Source organism: Hibiscus syriacus, unplaced genomic scaffold (assembly GCF_006381635.1).
Source record: "Hibiscus syriacus cultivar Baekdansim isolate YM2019G1 unplaced genomic scaffold, ASM638163v2 tig00110532_pilon, whole genome shotgun sequence".
In the NCBI taxonomy this organism is placed as follows: Eukaryota; Viridiplantae; Streptophyta; class Magnoliopsida; order Malvales; family Malvaceae; genus Hibiscus; species Hibiscus syriacus.
The window spans coordinates 381,058-387,037 of NW_024062771.1; the positions used below are offsets into that span (position 1 = coordinate 381,058).

General features: G+C 35.3%; 1 non-coding gene across 1 annotated transcript; it reads right to left on the minus strand.

The window, feature by feature from the left end:
- Window positions 1-1,898: 1,898 nt before the first annotated feature.
- LOC120130264 lies at window positions 1,899-2,005 on the minus strand. The gene has a single exon (XR_005516816.1). It is a non-coding gene; the product is annotated as a small nucleolar RNA R71 (small nucleolar RNA).
- Between the last annotated feature and the right edge of the window lie 3,975 nt (window positions 2,006-5,980).

The following is a 5,980-nucleotide window of genomic DNA, read 5'->3' on the forward strand; positions in this document are numbered from 1 at the left end:
TGACATACTCATCGTATCGCTTACGGTTCATCTCATGCAACAATCCTCGTACTTATCCAATCCGATATGTGCTTTACTACAGATACTCTAATGTATTACTGATAACTCTAAAAAAAGTTATCTTTGATAGCCTTAATTACTTAAGTTTAGTTTGAACTTAAGCATATTTATGATCATTTTAGGATTAAATTTACTTGATTTGCACATTTTGCAAATTATGGGCATAGTGGATTGCTAAGGGCTAAAATTGATTGTTATTGTTGCAAATTGTTACACTGATGTCGAACTACAAGAAATGTTGATCGAATGTTGTAGTAGTCGTATAAGCTTCATACTGTTGGAAGAATCTTCTTAATTGGACAGCTGGTGATGGTAGCTTTCATGTGGATAGATAACACCTGAAACGTGTATTTATCCTACTAGGCGTTGAGATTTGCATTCAAGCTATAAAAAGGGAGTAATTGGGTGCAAAAAGTGTGATTGTGGAGAGAGATCCAAAGAGCTTATTTCCATGGATGCCTAAATCCTTTGCCAGAAACTTTTGCAGCACGAAGAAAGCTTAGCGCTCAGTGGATCTCGTTCAACACCTTCTATTGAGAGATGGAATGACTTGAATAATTAACTTTTGTTGGATGTTTATTATGAATTTTGTATTTAATGTCTATTTGGGTATTTAATTTATGAGCTTTGAACTTCATGATTGTGAGTAGAAATATTTGCAATTAAATATATAGTATTTTCATTTAAATTTAGAAATACCTTTATTCAAATTGTTATGTACATTTGCAAGTCTTGGTGTTATTGAGTAGCATAGGTACACTAAAAAGTGTGCAGCCATAGATTAGTGTTGTTAATGGTTTTATCCTTTAATTAATGAAAACTATTAAAGTATTTCAAATGGATTTAATCAATGTTAATCATATAGATTAAGTATTTCATGTTTACATAAAATTTGGAAGCCATTATCTTATTTCATTTGATTCGATAGCTGACCAATTGCTTCTGGAATGCTGTAGCATGGACTGGTGCTCTTTATTATTGATTTTATTACTTTTTATATATCCTCTTATTTCTTTGTTGCTTTTTATTGTTACCACTCTAATGAAAACAAGCTACTCCCTATAGGTTCGACATCCGAAGCTCTTGTATTTTCCATTTTATTACTTGATTTGCGATACGTGCATTTGTGTGATTTCTATAGCATTTTTGTAGCACCAAGTTTTTGGCGTTGTTGTCTGGGAGCATCTATTTTATGTTATATTTTATTTACTTATTGGTTTTTTTCTTTGTGTAGGTACTTATCTTTATTAGTTTTGTTGGTTTATGACCATAGTGACCACAATCTTGAGCCTTTCGATCTGAAGATAGAACTAACATTCTGACGTCGTCGAAGAAAAGCTGCTAGAAATCAAGAAAACATAAATGTTAGAAACAATAACAATGCTCTACCCCCACTGCAGAATATAGTAAATGCTGACTAGTCAGCTAGAATCAGAGTTAGGCAACTAAATTATAATATAGATTATCATAATTGCCCTATTCATGAGCATTTGGTGCTGACATTGGAAATTTTACATTCAGGCATTGTGAGACCAATTATTAATGTTGTAAAATTCGAACTAATGTCGATTATGTTACAAATGCTACAATCTATGGGTCAATATGGAGGTTCTGCTGCTGAAGATCCTAGATCCCATTTGAGAGCTTTTATTGAAGTTTGTGATTCTTTTATTCAACAAGGTGTTCCAGAGAAGGCCCTGAAGCTGTAGTTATTTCCCTATTCATTGCGTGATAAAGTAAGAGTTTAGTTGATTTCACTACTGCCAGGTTTTGTAGCATCCTGGAATGAATTAGAGCAGAAGTTCTTACTTCGATTCTACCCACCGAATATGAATGCTAAGCTTCGAAATGATTTAACTTCATTCAAGTAGATGGATGATGAAAGTTTGTATGCTGCATGGGAAAGATTTAAAGATTTACTGTGGAAGTGTCTTATGCATGGTTTCCCACATTGGACTTAAATGGAGATGTTTTACAATGGGTTAAATATGCACACTCATATGGTGGTTGATGCCTTACCAAATGGAGCGTTTTTGGATTTGAAATGGAATGAAGCATATGTTATCCTCGAGATAATCTCCACCACCAACTGTCAAAATCTGAATATGCGCAATACATTTGGTCGACGTGGTGTTGCAGCGGTAGACTCAAAAGCCTTTAACTTTATTCTTCTCAAATTTTAGAATTTATAGAAATGGTGAAGTAATTGAACAAACTAGGAGGAATATATGAACTTAATGTCGTATCTTTTATCACTTGCGTTTATTGTGATGATGACTACAATTTTTATGAATGTGGAGTCTATCTACTATATGCGGAATTATCAAAGGAATAATAAAATGTTTGGAAACATCTACAACCTTAATTTCAGAAATCATCCTAATATCTCTTATAGTAGTCAAAATGTTGCAAACCCACAATATCAACAATATCAGTATGCTCAATAGATTCAAGTGCCACAGTTGTAGGCATATCAATATGTTGCTTAGACACAACAAAGATAGAATTATCAGGGTCAATCTTCAACCTTGACACCTTTTGAAGCCATGGGGAAAGAATATATGGCAATCTAATTTGTCTCATTAAGGGCTATAGAGAATCACATGGGACAAATGGCTAATGCTCTGAATAGTCGATTGTCAGGATCGCTACCTAGCAATACTGAGAATCCAAAGCAAAATGGTAATGAGCTTGCAAGGCCATTACCACAAGAAGTGGAATTCATATTGGGTACCCAATTGAAGAACTAAAGAAGAAGAGCGAGGAAGCTCATCAACATCGTAAACGGAAGTGATAACTCTGTTAAAAAGACTCAATTTTTGGTCTTTTCACTTAAATTATTGCTCGTCTAAACAAAGTATGGAAAACATTTTAATTGTTTTTAGTTGCATTTAGGTTATATTTGCTTTTGGTGCATAAGTTTTTCTTCAGCAAGATTTATTTGGTTTAACTGATGTTGTTGAGGAGAAAGGGTGCGTGTGGATTGTGAATGTGAAGGAAACCTACAGAGGAAAAACATTTCAGTCGAGACAACGAAATTTGCAATGGCAAATGGAATAGAGAAGAACGTGAGGAGCATATGTATCTCTCTGAGGCAAGATTTATTTGAAGAGTCTGAAGCGGATATGACGAAACCACCTATGTCACATGCCAACTGGATGACCTCTTTCATGTGCAAGCAAGCCTTAAATATTCTGACTACCATCAGTCCCCTTTCCTTTTTAGGCTGGATAAGATAGCAATAGTTATTTAAGGAATATCTAATCATGCGAAAGCCTAGGAGATTCCTCCCTATAAATATCCAGCCGTAGCCGCCAAAGAAAGAAGGCAAGGAAAAAGAGAGAAGAGCTTTACTGAAAACAGGAGCGAGCAACTGCAGTGCTTTCTCACCGTTTACCCACCGACCTTCCTTGGTGTCCTCCATAACCATACTGTAGCAGAGGGTGATCAGGTCTCGAGAGAGGCTGATCACCAAGGCAGGTGCGTCACTGATCAGAATTATCATGACAGAGCCCCCAGTTTTGGAAGTCGTTCTTTCTTTGTTGTTAAAGTCTTTACATATTTCGAGTTGTATTAAACGTTGAATCTTGGATGACTTTTTGATAGCACCATGACTGTCTTACTTGGTGTTAATCTTTTTTTTTTTGCATAGGCAATTATTTTCTTCTTTATGAATGAAGAATTATGCTTTTGCTCATGACTGTTTTGTTCATTGTTTGAATATTTTACCTTGACACTATAAGAGCATCAAGAGATCGCCTGGGGCTTTGGTAAAACATGTCTTGGCAATGTAAGAGCATCGAGAGATCGCCTTTTGTATAGATAGTGATTCTTAGATTTGATAGAATTAAGAGAAATCTACATCAACAATGGAATTAATCCGGGATGGTGATGTTCTAAATTGTCAACCTTAGAGATAAGGAGTGGGTTTCAATCGACTAAAAGGGATAGACAACGCCTATAGTTCACGCTGAGAGGTATTGCTACAACAACAATCTGACAAACCAATGATTGTAGTTAACGCTGAGTAGTATTGCCATAGTAACCGTCCAAGAATACTTAGTAATCCTGTCGGGCAGCTTAAGCAAGTCATAATAATTCATTCTAGACTTAGAATAATTGTTATCAATGCAAAAAATTAAAACAAGTGCTCTATGATAAGTCTGAATATGTGAGGTTGTTTGAATTATATTTAAATCAACATTTGTCTTTGTTTTGTTTTATTTTAGTAGTCTGCATGTTTATTTGTCTCGACCAAACTTTTCTGCAATCATACATTATAATATTTCCTCATGTTATTAATATTAGTTTTTTAGTTTGACAATATAGTAGGAATTCGTTTGTGAAAACTAGTTCTAGTTGTGGTGAAGATAAATTTCTAGATCAATCCTTGAGGAGACGATAACTCACTTACCCTATATTACTTGATTTGATTGTGTATACTTGCAAAAAATTACTTGCTTTAGCATATACATTTACATGCAATCAAGTTTTTGGCGATGTTGCCAGGGATTAACAACTGACGAAATTTTTATTCGCCTTAACAAGTTTTTCTTGTCACCTTATATTTATCTAGTCTAACGTAGTTTACTATTTTTCTTTTGTAGGTTTTTATTATTGAATGACCCTGAGATCTGTTGGTAAACCTTTGGAACCATTCGGCCCCGAAGTTGAACAATCGTTCAGACAAAGGCTACGTGCCTAAAGAACCAGAAAAAATTTAAACCAACTACAATTACAAGGCAACAACATGGGAGATCACGATGATCATGATACAGCAATTAATCTTCAAGTTGCAAGACCAAGAGCAATACAAGATCATTTGAACCCAATTCTCGATGACCTCAATCCAGGCATAGTGCCACCTGAGATACAAACAACTCATTTTGAGCTTAAACCGGTGATGTTTAATATGCTAAATTCTATCGGCCAATTTGGTGGTACACCCAATGAGGATGCTAGACAGCATATTCGTGCTTTCCTTGAAGTTTGTTCGTTTCGACAACAAGGAGTACATGAAGATGTGCTTAAACTAAAACTTTTCCTTTATTCCCTACTTGATAGAGCGAGAGCTTAGCTCAGTTGAGTTTCTTCTGGCTCAATGGAGTCATGGGCAGATTTATGCAAGAGTTTCTTACTTCGATACAATCCGCCCAATATGAATACACAGCTTCGCAATGACATTGCAAGTTTTCGCCAAGGAGATGATGAATCAATGTACGAATGTTAGGATAGGTATAAAAGTCTACTTCGCAAATGTGTCAACCATTGATTTTATGACTGGACTCAAGTAGTGATGTTTTACAACGGAGTTAATGAACCTACTCGAATGACGTTAGATAGCTCAACAAATGGCACCTTACTTGACAAATCACCCGAGGAAGCCTTTCATATCCTCGACAGGATAGCAAATAATGATTATCAATTCCTAAATACAAGATTAGGAGCCGACAGAAAAATATTTGTAGCATATGAATTAGAGGGTAAGGATTCGTTAACTGCTCAACTTTCTGCCATAACTAATATGTTGAAAAATTTGCAATGTCCTAATAAGGTAAGAAAAGTCAAGGTGACCAATCACACATGCATATTTTGTCATGGCAACCATCATGAGAGTGAATATCCAGAAAACTATGAGTCAACCAATTTTGTGGGCAATTACAACCATAGCAATAATAACCCCTATTCAAACACGTACAATCTTGGTTGGAGACAACATCCGAACTTTTCATAGAGTAATCAAGGGAACATTAATAATCAAACAGCAAATTAAAGGCCACAACATAATAATTCTGACCATCAGCATTTTCAGAATCAACATCATCAGCAGCACTAGCAAAACATTAAATGTATAGCTTCTTCCTCTAATACTAATTCCAATTCTAATTCATTAGAGTCATCATTGCAGGAATTTATGGCC